Source organism: Populus trichocarpa, chromosome 4 (assembly GCF_000002775.5).
Source record: "Populus trichocarpa isolate Nisqually-1 chromosome 4, P.trichocarpa_v4.1, whole genome shotgun sequence".
NCBI lineage: Eukaryota > Viridiplantae > Streptophyta > Magnoliopsida > Malpighiales > Salicaceae > Populus > Populus trichocarpa.
The window spans coordinates 18,715,766-18,730,199 of record NC_037288.2 but is presented as its reverse complement, the minus strand read 5'-3'; the positions used below and the strand labels follow the sequence as shown (position 1 = coordinate 18,730,199).

The following is a 14,434-nucleotide window of genomic DNA, read 5'->3' as shown; positions in this document are numbered from 1 at the left end:
GGTAATTGTCCTCTTCCATGACCTTTATAAAAGATGGAGTGGGCCATCTCTTGATTAAAAATCTTGGATAAAGGTCTTCCCCATTAAAAAAACTCATGGATCAAGGTCTTCTTAATCAATCAATAGCTGTTTTCTTCACCTTTTTTTTTCCAGCAACTTCTTCACATTGATGCCAGTAAGCATTGTACCTCATCAATGATGCCTATACCTAAGTATCTTCCCATCCCTATCTTCTCATTGACCAGTTAACACTTGGCTGGACAGAGATCGAGCAACCAGATAGCTACAGCCTACAAGTTACAACAACTGCAAAAAGAAAAGAAACAGTCGACGAAGGAATAAAAGAACTAACATGTATTGTGCATGAAAAAACTCATAAAACAGATACCAGCTCCCGAGCCCACATGGTGATACTAGTAAACGAGCTGAAAGGCATCCTTGAGATAACTGGATAGGGTTGATTTCTTCCAATGGTACCCTTTCACGTTTAAATTCCAATATATATTAAGAAAAGTTATGTAAATGCATTAACATTCGATCAATTCACTTAGAAGATGATTAGAGAAGGGCGAAATCTCGATACATGAAAACTCACAAAAGATGTCCCGAATATTATTAAAAAAAAAAGGACTTGAAAGTCTATCTCGAGACTTGAGTGGCCCTCAAGAGATGATGATTAATGTCTCTACTCGAATAGATAAGCAAGAAATTTCCGTGGACCTCGAACATTGAGGTTTAATCGGGCCCGCCATGTGCATTTAGTATCCAGGGACCAAGCCACAATGATTCAAAGGCAGTCATAAGACGCAAGCTCCCTCCTACCTCAGTAGAAAATGGATAATCTCGTGTCTGAATTGGAGATGTGGAACATGAGTACGAGGGCCAAAGGCAGGCAGCATCCATTGAATCATGTGTTTTTTTTTCTAGTTATAAAGAAGAAGCTCCCCTCTTAAGATAGTAGGGGTATGAGTACCAGTCGAACCACAACCTCATTGGCATCCATTGAATCATGTTACTGCGGATATAAAATGCAAAAATCATGATTTCACACACATTCATCATGAAAGAGAACTCTTGCATTGCAGCGAGGACATCACTAGGCAATGGACTTCATGGAAATCAATCGCAATGTAAGATAGTTTAGACGTATTTCTAAGAAATCAAGAAAGGTAAGTGGTCAGTGTTTGAAGTTATGTACAACAATAATTAGGCGTAATATCTAACTTGTTCTTCCTCCTCTTCCGTCTTCAGAGTCAATTCCACTGACCTAACTTCTGTAGTTCCTTTGAAAATCAATCGATGAAGTATTGATGAACTTGCCAGAACAGAAAAACAGTGCCGATTTCACTCAAGCAATAAGAACATCTAAAATCGAGAAAATCCCGACTGATGAAGCAGCTAAGAGAATGAATGATTCGATACGGATCGTATCAGGTATCTGAAGTCCTTAACAACAGCCCCAACACATTCTACATACTTCATGATGGACTGATGAATTGAGCTGAGCTAATAATAAATTTCGTGATATCAGAGGTTTCACAAGAGAAAATACCTGCAACCTATATGTATTTATTCAATCAAGGCAGTAAAAGTCTCCATAGCCACAAAGCACAAACAATTGTACGTTACAAAAGTAATCAAATACCACAACATGGAAAACGATTGCAAACAATTATCTCTGTATCAGTTTTATTTGATACGCTGTTATTCAAAACAATGATTTTTCTATCTAATTACTGAAAGAAATTCCGCAGATGTAACGATGTGGGGGTTCAATTCTATGAGATGTGAAACAGAAATACAGCTTTCAACACTAGAAGACCTTCTCATTGGAGTAGAAAAAAATGTTACGAGTTTGGGAAAATTGTACCAAAAATACAACTTATGTAGGTACCCGTCAATATTGCCTGGCAGAAGTAAAGATGAAAAACTTCTACCTTTCAGCAACAGGTGATGAAACTTCCTCTTCCATCCAGCCAACTAATTGTTCCAAGAATGAATATATTACTTCTTTCAAACGGTGTAACCTATCCGAGGCAGTGAAAGCATGCACTGTATTTTCAATCTCTATCCGACTAGGAGCTTGGCTCCTTTCTTGCATGTCTCTCATACATAAGCTGCCTGACCTTCTCTACCAGGTCCCATCTCCCAAGCTCAGCATATACACTTGATAGCAGTATATAAGCTGCAGGGGACTGTGGCTCCAACTCTATATGTTGTTCAGCTACTTTTTTCCCTAACTAAATGTTCCCATGGATTCCACAAACGCTAATTAAAGCATTCCAAATCTGTTCATTGATCTTGCAGTGCATGTTCTCAAGTTGGCCCATCAACTTGTCAAAATGCCGCGCCTGACCCAGGAGATCAATCAAGCGAGCAAAATGTTCCTGATCGGGAAAAATACCATTACCCCCAGTCATGGATTCAAGTAACCTGAGCCCATCCTCCACAAGACCTGCATGCATTGAGAATGACAACCAATGTTATCTTATCTGGTCTTAATCCATTTCCCACCATGTCATCAAACATCTGAATAGCTTCTTCACCGTGATCATGTTGTTCCAAGGCATAAATCATGGGGTTCCACAAGACAACACCTTGCTTATTACCCATAAGATAAAAAACCAGCCTCGCAACTTCCACATTTGGAATACATGTCAATGAGAGAACTCACAACAATTGTATTAGGTCTAAAATTTTTTCTTATCAAGTAACCATCAATTTGCTTACCAAGCTTAACCGAAGCTAAACTGGCACAAGCGCGAACACTGCTACTAAAAGTAAATTGATTCCGTCTAATGCCTAACACCATCATATTCGTAAACAACTCAGGTGCCTTATACACCAAACCATGCCTAACATACCCAGAAATCAAAGCCGTCCACGCGACTGAATTCTTGTTAGGCATCAAATCGAACAATTCCCTAGCCACCACCATGTTCCGCATTGTGCATACCCCAAAACCATCGTTGTCCATGCAAGAACATCCTTCACATTCATCCCATCAAACAACCTCGTCGCATCACTCATCTCTCCACATTTTGCGTATGCATCAGCAACCAAGCTTGAAATCACCATCTTACACAAAAATCCAGCGGCCCATGACCCTGTTTAACAAGTACCAATTCCTAAAACTTAACGTAAACACTCAATAACCCCGCAAAACTATACTCATTATAACCAATCCCTAATCTCCTTAACTCCTTATAAAACCTTAAACCTTCACCAAAAAACCGGCTTTGCCCTACCCAATAACCATAGTATTCCAGGAAACAACTTCTCTCTTAGGCATTTTATCAAACAACTTCCTAGCTGGATTTGTCATGCCTGATTTAGCATACCCAGAAAGCATAGTATTGCAAGAGTACAAGTTAAGCATATTATTTCAAGAGTACAAGTTTCTCGCGGTCATCTCATCAAACAACTTATAAGCACTAACACGATCACCGCATTGTACATGCATCCGATCAAATTATTGTATACAAACGAACTGGGTCTTTTTAGTCCAATTAGTTTCAAATGAATATGAACCCATTTCCCTAATTCAAGAGACCTGCAATTTGCACATTGTTGTATAAGGCAAATGAATGCCTTTGCATGATAAAATCTGAAGAGAAGAGACTGCTTGTGTGAGCAGGGATTGATTGGAGATGTTAGCGAAGGGTTGGGTTATGCAAGGAAGGTTTGTGGCGATGTGACGTGTGGTGGGATTTGAGTGAAGTTCTGAGAGACTGTAGAGTTTTGGTGGAGGAGAGAGGAAGGGCGTTGGAGAGAGAGGGAACCAATGTGAGGGTGGGCAAACGATGCGTAGCTCTTCATTGGTGGTGGTGGAGGTGGTGGTTGGCCTTTAGGTCCAGTAAAATGTGTAGTGGGGTCAGGGGTGGATGGTGGGCGGAAGGCGGAAGGCGGAAGGCGGAGGGTTGGGGACTTTCTGGCGGTCCTGGTTGGTGGGGAGTGGGGACCCATTAGTGTCCTACCATTGTTTTTCACAGAAGAGGGAAACCAATCTCTCTCACAATTTGGCAATTTGCAACTAGTTATTTGTTTATTTTATTTGGAATAAGGACAGTTCTAATATAATCTTCCATGGAAATAAATAAATAAGCTAAATTTATTAATGTAGTTCAATGAGTATTTATTTGAATATGTTACAAAAACAAGCCTTTTTAAGTGGACATATGCTTAAACAGTATTATGATAATTTACATCAAGCTTGTTGTCTACGTCTAATGCACATTAAAGTAATTTTAAATTTAGGTAAACCATCAATTTTTCAATTATATATCCATAGTTTTGAAACCCGGCCCGGCCCGGCGGGTCGACCCAGGACCCAGCCAACCTGAGGCTGGAACCGGGTCGGGTTGAAGAAAAAATAGAAAAAATCATGACTTGGCGGGTTGACCCGGTGACCCGGCAAAACCCGGTCAAAAACCCGGTTGCAACTCATTGACTTTTGTTTTTTTTTTTTACTAAAACGACGTCGTTTTGATTTTTTTAAAATAGGAATTGACCCGGACGACCTGGTCAAAACCCAAAACCCGAGCCTTGGACCGGGCCGCTATTTTTTATATGTAAAAGTGTGAGATAACATGTAAAACTAAATAATATTTCATAGAAATTAAGCTAAAATCGTGTCCTTATATATCATATTTTTATTTTTATTTTCAATACCCAAACATTCAAAATGTTTACCTCCTCTCTTTCATACAAGTATGTTCACTATTAATGGGTAGGGATAGCAATTTAAATCGAAATATATCTATACTGACTATATCCAACTTCAATGAATAAATGTTTTTTTGGACTTGATAAATAATGGATAAAATATAGATATTGTTAAAATCTATTTAAAATTCACCCCAACTTAACCTAATATATATATATATTTATATTATATAAATATATTTGTAGAATATTTAGATTTTTTAATGCAATATATCATCATATCTCAATATTAATATAAAACACATATATATTAATAATATATATTATTTTATCATTTAATATATATACATACTTCAAATATATATATATTAACTACTTTTTTATTAATTAATAAATAATAGCAGATAATAGATAGTCAAAATCCAATAAATAAAATATAAATATTTAAAAAAATCCAACCCATAAATACTATTGTCATCCTTTGAAATTATCTGGTAACTTATTTTTTGAATTCTAAGTAAAAGCATCATGTTAAGGTGGGTGCTCAAAGGAAGTGATAATAACCTCATGACTAAAACTCTTAATTTTATATTCGAGCTTTCTAATAGGTGTAGCAGTTAATCATAATAAATTTATATTTTCAAAACTAAGATATATGTTAACAAAAACAAAACTAAAAAATAAAAAGTTTTTATTGTACTTCCTTACAAAGTATTATTTATTAGAATTTTTTTTTCAATCAATGCTTTTTTCTTTTAGTATTTAATTTATTTTTTATTGGGTTATCTCGCTCACATGACATAGATCTTGAGTTTAGCGAGTTAACATAATTGGCTCAGGTTTTATTTAATTATTGTTTTTTCAATCTTGCTCTTTAATATTGGGTTGAATCAATGCTTTTTTAAAAAAATATATATATCCTTTAATATTAGATTTTTTTTTATTGAGTTATCATAATCTTATGATATGGATCGTGGGTTTAACCTGTTAACCCGGTTGATTCATGTTTTGTTTCTTTTATTTAATTAACTTCTTTTCCCTAAATAATCCTTTAGTATTGAGTTGATTGGGGATTAATTTTCATAATTTGTTTTGTTTTCTTTCTATTAGGTCATTCCAGTTTTAAAACTCAAGAATAGTGCTTAATAGGTTAACTTGAGTTGATTCGAGTTGTTTTTTGTGTCAATTTTTAAGTTGATTTTTTTTTAATTTCATCATTCGATATTGGGTTGGTTAGGGATTAAGTTCCATAATTTTTTTATTTTCTTTCTACGAGGATATATTGGTTTCATGATGAGTGTTGGAGGTTTTGATATTTTAACCCCAGTTAAATCTGATTATTTTTTCAGTTTCTTTTTAAGAGGTTATTTTTGTCTCATGAGTCTTTCAACATTGAATTTTTTTTACTGGGTCGTCCATGTCTCATGACCCCAGTCGCGGGTTTAGCAGGTTAACCCAGTTATCTTATTTTTTTTAATTGATATTTTTTCAATTTCATCATTTAATATTGTGTTTAATTGGGAATTAGACTTCATGATTTGTTCCGGTTTGCCTCTTATTAGGTTATCCCGACCTCATGACTCGAGAATAATGCCTAACGAGTTAACTCGGGTTGACTTGACTCATTTTTTGTATCATTTTTTACTTAAAATTTTTACAAATTTCATTATTCAACATTGGATCTGACAAGGTCAATTAGGAATTGATTTTTTATAATTTGTTTTGATTTACTCTATGTGGGGTTATCTTAGTCTCATGATCAGAGTCATATAATTGGCAGGTTAACCTGGTTCAAATCAAGTCGTTTTTTAATTTTTTTTTCTATGAGGTTATCTTAGTCTCATTTCAAGTTATAAGTTTGGTGAATTGACTTGAGTTATTTTTTTATATTATTGTTTTAATTGATTTATTTTTTAAGCTCATCATTCAATATTGGGTTGATTGAGTATTGAATGTCATAATTTGTTTTGATTTGCTTTTTATGATATTATATCGGTCTTGTGACCTGGGTTGTAGGTTTAACAAGTTAACCCAAGTGCTTTTTTAGGTCTTTTTTTTAATTGATTTTTTTCTTCAATTTCATCATTCAACATTAGATTGGTTAGGATCTAAGCTTCATAATTTATTTTCTATGGGGTTATCAGTCTCATAACCCGGATAACATTTGTTTTCTATGAAGTTATCAGTCTCATAACCCGGATAACAGATTTGACATGTTAACCGAGGTTGATATAGGTCAATCCAATATGTTGTTATCTCAATATTAAAAAGAAATTCCATTTGAACTTTTTTTAGTCAAACTATATTTTTATGGCCGTCCAAGTTGTTTTTTGACTCGCAAAATCAACCAGATTATATTAGGATAAACCCATATTATTTAGATTTTTTTCTATTAAAGAAAAAATATTAATAATATCTAAAAATTTTTTATATTTAAATTTTTTTGACCTGATATACAACATAGCACAAGTATATAAGATATTAAGCTAACACTATTTTTTTTCATGCAAAACTATGAAAGTTGATGCTGAGGTGGGTGAGAGACATGTTATCCCCACTCATTCGAGGATCGATCAACTTCGAGATGTTGGCTCGAGTACTAATTCTTGATAAAATGGTCGGTGAAAAATGATGGACATTTTAGCCATCAAGAACCCACCAACCATATAAACTTTTTTTAAAAAAATAATCTTTGAATCTGTACTAGTTTTGAGCCACAGCTCAACATGGTCCTCTCGATTTTGAGCTGAGCTTATGTACCCCTAAAAGTTCAAATTCCAAACAATGTGATGTGTTAGATACATACTCCTCTCTCATTGGCCTCGAGCCGATCCCCTTTTCATGATCCTGTGACTTTTATGAGAGATGGGCCACCAACCAACCTATCCAGATCTTTCATCGACAAGTGCCTTCCATTTTGATTCTGGATTGATGAACATCGAGGTGTTTTTGTCTTTGCCTGCTTGTATATTTGACGTCAAAGAGTCACTTCCTTTCCCTTTATCTGTTTTTCAGCCATTCTTGGATCTTGATCCCTTGTATTACATTAGAAAGCTATTTCTCAACTATCCTTTCCTGTACTTTTCTACATCTATTTGAGCTTAGTTTTAAATACATCCAAATATACGTTTATCTTGTTAATTTATATTCATTTCTACATTTACATTGATTTACGGTTTGAACACAATATAAAAAAATAATAAATAAATGATATCTACATTTATTATATTGACAAATAGAGTGCATTCAGTGATGTAAGTAGCTATTTAGCATAAACACACAACAAATACTTGATCATGAACACATAAAAAAAGTTGTATACAAGCCACGGTAATAACCCTTATAAATCATAAATCTAATGGTAAGCATTTGAGCCACACTGTGTAATATGTAGATTTTAATAATTTATTGTGCATGTTAACATACACAATTATCATTTCAAGATTCTCAAAATACATTTATTATTTTTTTAAAGAATAAATACAATTAACATTATCGCGATTTAACAAAGCAATCTTATAACATTAAAAACAATATTGATTAATAGGCATAAGGGAAACAAAAAAAAATTAATATATTTTTAAAATTTTATTTTTACATCAGCACATTAATATAATCTAAAAAACAATTAAGCAATTTTTTTTAAAAAAAAGACTGCCACGCACAATAACAAACATACATTCATCTCCAGACATGCCTTCGTCTCGCTCCCCCCAACAGTCACATAAGCATTTTTATTTTTGTTCTTGTTTTTCTTTTCATTTTATTTTAGACCCTTCTACATATGTTACTTTTTCTCTTTTCACACTTTCAAATCAAATCCTTTATTTCTATGTTTACTAATTCATATATTTTACATCACGTTCTGGACTAATTATTCATCAAATTCATGATTGAATAACTAATAAAAGTATTTTTAAATATTTTTAACTATTTAAATAAAATTTAATCAACACAAATAATACAATTGGAGAAAAAACCAAATTTAATAACAAAAAATTTTATGATATCAATTTAAATTTAACTAATTCTAAGAAAAAAAATTCTACAAATGCATCATTTTAAGTATGTATTTTATGTAGAAATTATTTATTCTTGATGATGGATCAACATTTTTTATTCCTATTTTTATTTTCTTTGGATCCTTATTTAAAGGAACTAGAGGCTGGGTGATAACCTAACATCATTGGGCTTAGCTAAGCACCGAGTCCAACTATATATGGGTCTGGCGAATTGCCAGACCCAGCATCATTAGGCTTCACCAAGCGCCGAGCCTAAATATATATGGGTTTGGTGAACTACTAAACCGATCATCCTTTGGCTCAGCCAAGCACTAAGCCCAGACATATATGAACCCCGCGAGCTGCTAGACCTAACATCATTAGGTTCAGCTAAGCACTGAGCCCACACATGTACAAATATATTTCTAATAAAGTCAGAGATGTTTTCTCTTTAATAGAGTCAGAGATATCTTTATTTTGACAAAGTTAGAGATATTTTTCTCTTTAAAAATGAGGGTTAACATGTACAAAGATATTTCTTTTCTAATTAAGTCAGAGATGTTTTCTCTTTAATAGAGTCAGAGATATCTTTATTTTGACAAAGTTAGAAATATTTTTCTCATTGAAAATAAGGGTTAAATGCTATCAGGAAAAAAAAACTTTTGAGCCATCCCCACAATAAAAATGGTAAGAAGAGTAGGCTATAAATACCCATTAGATCCTCAAAAGAAGAGGTTCTGAATCTTCATTCTCTACTGCATATTTATTTTCAAAGTCTCTTTCTAAAATATCATTGTTTTTTCTCTAAAAAAGATACTTCCTTAAGCATAAAAAAGTCTTTAAATTCACTAAAGGAGACCTTTTGTAGGTATTAGATACCAACCACCTTGGCTAGGAAGAATAGATCAAATTTCCATAAAAAAAAAGATTAACTGATTATCCAAGATCTAAGCTTTTCCCCCAAGCTACTTGAATTTTTTTGTACATCATTACTGGTGTCATCTATGAGAAACTGATTAAAAATTCATCGATAGTTCTTCCATAATTGGTTTATTGACATCCTAAATCACCATTAAAAGTAGATAAAAAAAATCATGGAACAAGACGTGTCACGAACCTTCCTATAGTTGTTGACACATCTACTCCACTAGAGCTTCAACAACTCTTTAATGATTAAGAAAAGCTATGTAGCAATTTGATTGTTGTAAGTCAGTATAATTTCTTCTACTTTCCCATGGGCTTAATGAGATGAGCAAGTTTTGGCTAAACATTTGCCAACTTCACGAATGTAGTTGGAGCCTCAAGATTTTGGAAAGCTTTTAACAAGTATAAGTGGAATGTTGGTTCAAACTGTAAAACATGTGAAGTTTGGTTGTTAACCACCCAAAAGACATCTATCATAGAAACTCTATTCTCTCATCTTTTATAGCTGAGATCATGATTTCAACAAAAATATTATCAAGATGATTATATCTTAAAGGTCAATAAAAAATATATCATGGTCAATGACTAGGAATGTAAGTTTCTTATATATAATTTAAATTATTCACAGTGACAATGTCTTTTTTTATTTGAGTGATATCTAGAGCAACAAACTCACAACCTTTCAAGGATGGGATGAACTTAATCTTTATAGTACAATTGCATAATTTACCTTGAAAGGAATCAACTCGATCTCCCCGGTGCAATTGCACTATTTACCTTAGAAGGAATAAATATAAAGCCTCCCTAGTGTGTTTGTATATATCTCCAATGATGGGATTAAGATTTCATCTCTCCAAGAAAACAACCTCGCAACATTTCAAGGATGGGATGAACTTAGTTTTTTTACTGCGGTTGTATAATTTACATTGGAAATGATAGATATGGAGCCTCCATAGTGCAGCTACATATATCTCTAAGGATAATATTGACACACAATCTCTCTAAGGCAACAACCTCGCAACCTTTTAAGGATGATATGAACTCATTTTTCTTAGTGTGATTGCATAATTTACCTTAGAGATGATGAATCTAAAGCCTCCTTAGTGCGATTGCAGATATCTCTAATGATGAGATTGACACACCATCTCTTTAGGGCAACAACCTCGTAACCTTTTGAGGATGAGACAGATTCAGTATCTCTAGTATGATTGCCCAATTTACCCAGGAATGATGGATCATGAGCCTTCTTAGTGCAATTAAACATATCTCAAATAATGAGATTGACACACTATCTTTCTAGGGCAACAACCTCATAACCTTCCAAGGATAGGATGAACTCAGTCTTTTTAGTGCGATTACAAAATTCACCTTAAAAGGGATCGACTCAGTCTCCCTGGTGCGATTGCACAAATCATATTGTAAGGGATTGACATGGTCACCATAAGGACAACAACACTAATCTTCATGTCCTACCTAATGATTGTTCATTAATCCACTATAAATTCATCTAAATTGACAGGAATATACCTGAAACCAAGATCTCATCTCGATTCCAGATGGGTAAATCTCTTCTAAATCTTGATTATGGTTAGATAAAGTTTAAAGTTCAAATTTACTAAATGTTTTTCTAGGTGCGGGCGTTGGACCTATAAATTTTTTAACAATTTTCTTAGGGTTTCTGGACCCTATATGGAAATTATAATGTGGGCATTGGTCTCGCACCAATTGTTTAGGGAATTCCTTTAACTTTTTTCAAGTATAGGTGCTGGACCTATATAAAATTTTAAAGATTTTTCTTAGGGCTTCAAATCCTACATGGAATGTTTATTATAGGCGTTAGATCTATACACACGAGTAAACAAAGAAATAAAAGGAATTAAAATTTTATAAAATAAAAGATAAATGTTACATGGATAAACCCTGTAAGAACAGGGGTGTGTACAATATTTATAAGAGGATAGGGGGAAATGAGGTTTAAATATCTAGCTCAGGCTCCTTAACTAGATATTTCTCATGTCGGGAAACAACAGTCATGACAAAGAACACATTTGTAAAGTCAGGCATCGGGACTAGATGAAATGCAATACTAAAGTCCACCTGCATCCCCCTTGATTGATTGAAGAAATACATATTGTATATGGCAAGAAAGATCGTGTTCCCAACTGTTCTAGTCAAAGCTCTTAAACCCTAAAAAATCCATGAAAGTCCTTGAGAGAGTTCCTCAAAACCTTCAACTGAGCCTGAGAATTTTAGGTTCTTCCCTGGCAGTAAAAAGCTCCATACTCAGACCATCTTGAATGATTTTCATCTTAAGGATCTCTTACTTTAGGGAATCCACTTGGTTATAGATGACCTGAAATAGTTTGTCATTGGAGCCCAACTGAAGAACAATGCCTTATATTTATTCCTTCAGCGTTGCACAAGCCATATTGAGGCTCTTTAGTTCGGCCTCTATAATAACTTTTTTCTTGTTTTAGCTGCTCGAAGGCAGTTTGGTTTTCCCTGTTTATAGCAATGACCTCCATTACATGATTTCTCTCAGCCACCTAACGTCTCATGGAATTAGTGTATATCATTAAAGTTTTTCAATAACAAATATTAGGAATAATAGTCATAGAATTAAACAAAAAGGTGAAATATAAAATTCCTTATAATAAAGGCCATTTGACCATTTAAAGCCAAATAATGATTGTAGCTCTCATCAGACATTATTATGATGTCTGATGGGATGATGAGAATCCTTTCTAGTAGTTTCACCACCTTAATGCTAGTCTTTCTAATAACTGACCTCCTACCGACAATAGCCTCCATAAACTCCCTCTCTTCCTTGGTCAGGGTGGAAAAACTGAAGGGAGCTTGGTAAAAAGCAAGGTGGGTGAAAGCATCTTTGAACTCAGTCTCCACTGGAACAACCCAAGTAAAAGGCCTAACTGCTGCAACCTCTACCGATAAAGCTGGAAGTTAAGGCAGAAAAGGTGCCACCAAGAGAACCTTTACAATCGAGACTAAAACATTGAACTATACAAAGGTGGAAATCTTTTTCCTCCTAAAGTGGGTAGCAACACCTGTAATCACTTCAAGGGAAGTCAAATATGTTTGAACCTCAATTGGGGGAGTACGACCGCCCCCGACTTCATTTTCTGTGGGAGTTATGACTTTCACCATTGTTTTCTTAGGGACAAAGCCCTCAAGAACATAGAGTTCATCAACAATGACGAGGTAATCCTTTATATGTTCTTCAGCCCTACTTCTAACCATGACAAGAGTTGAAGATTTCCTTGTTGAACTTTCTTCTACAAACATCGCTGAAGTTTCTTATTCTCTTTCAGCTGTTTGTCTTATATAAAAAAACAAAAAGTTAGTAATAAACTTATTAATAAAGAAACAAGAGAATAAGAAAGTTACATACTTTGCAAAATGGTTTGATAATATCCTTTGGCTATTCTATTGACTTCATACTTTGTTGAAGTTGAGGCCAGCACAACACATGTTTTCTCCTCATCCAAGCTTAGACGAGGCTTGTTGTTTACATCAGGAGAAGGAACCTTCCAATAATAGGAACATCCCTATATTTTGTACATTTCACCTCCAGGATTGACTGGCCCACCATATTTTTTAACACGCACAGGCTTTCCACAAAGAGTTCCCTTAATGGCTCCTTTAGGCCTATGGCAAAGGTGAATAACCAATATACATTATTGCCACCACTGGTGCCAACAATCAGATGGTAACAACTTCTAAAGACATTGATTGTAGGCTTAATTCTGACAAGCCTACAAAACTTATCAAAGACAGACATAATCATTCACCGATTTGGATGTAGCTACCCTAAACCCAGCTAATAATATCTGAACACTTCCCTAATAAATCATTGGAGAAGGAAGGAACACACCATCGTGTACATGCAAGAAAATGTTGTAATCTTAAAATAACCCTAGGGCATAGCCCAAGGTTTTCTGGTTGATATGCTCAACCTAATCAGACATTTGAGTTGTGTACTCTCCTAACTGAAGGCGAGAAACAAACTTTATGTCCTCCTCACCTAAAGTGTTGGGAACGTCATCCTCAGAAGTCTGAGGTAACCTCCCTCTCTCTTGGGAATCTCTAGTGATGGTGGGAGAAGGACTTCTATGAGGAGAGCTACTCTCCTCCCTACTAGAGATTGATGTTGGAGTATCACCCTCTCTAGTTATGTTGCCTAGTTAGATGAACCCCTACCCCCTACCACTTCCCGCAATCTCATGTTGGAACCTGAACTCCTTTTTAGAGGTAGCAATATCCCTTTTTTTAGGGATAAATCTGACTCCTTTTGGGTCCATGTTTTGGTTTAAAGTAGAAAAGGATAGAAGATGGTGGTGGAAAATACCTAATGAGTTTGTTTCATTGGATTAGAACTAAAATAGTTAGGGGTTTTTAACATAGTAGTTTTTCAAAAATTATATAAAATAAAAAGATAAAGGTAAGAACGATTAGGTTTATAAAGGAAACACTTTTCTACCCAGACTAGTATTGAGCCCAAACATATATGAGTTTGGTGAACTGTTGACCCAACGTCATTGGGCTCAGCCAAGCGCTAAGCCTAAGCATTTATATGTCTGGTGAACTGCCCAACATCACATCCTTAGGTTCAGTCAAATGTTGAGCCCTCACGCATGCAAAGATTTTCCTCTTTGATAAAGTTAGAGATATTTTTCTATTTGAAAAGGAGGGTTAAATTCTATCAAGAAAAAAAAAACTTTTGAGCCACCCCCTCGATAAAAGGATAAGAATAATGACCTATAAAAACCCATTAGATCCTTAAAAAAAAGGTTCTGAATCTCCACTGTATATTTATTTTTAGAGTC

General features: G+C 34.6%; 1 pseudogene; it reads right to left on the bottom strand.

Moving 5' to 3' along the window:
- Positions 1-1,549: 1,549 nt before the first annotated feature.
- On the bottom strand, positions 1,550-12,893 carry LOC7453635 (pentatricopeptide repeat-containing protein At2g21090-like; annotated as a pseudogene).
- Between the last annotated feature and the right edge of the window lie 1,541 nt (positions 12,894-14,434).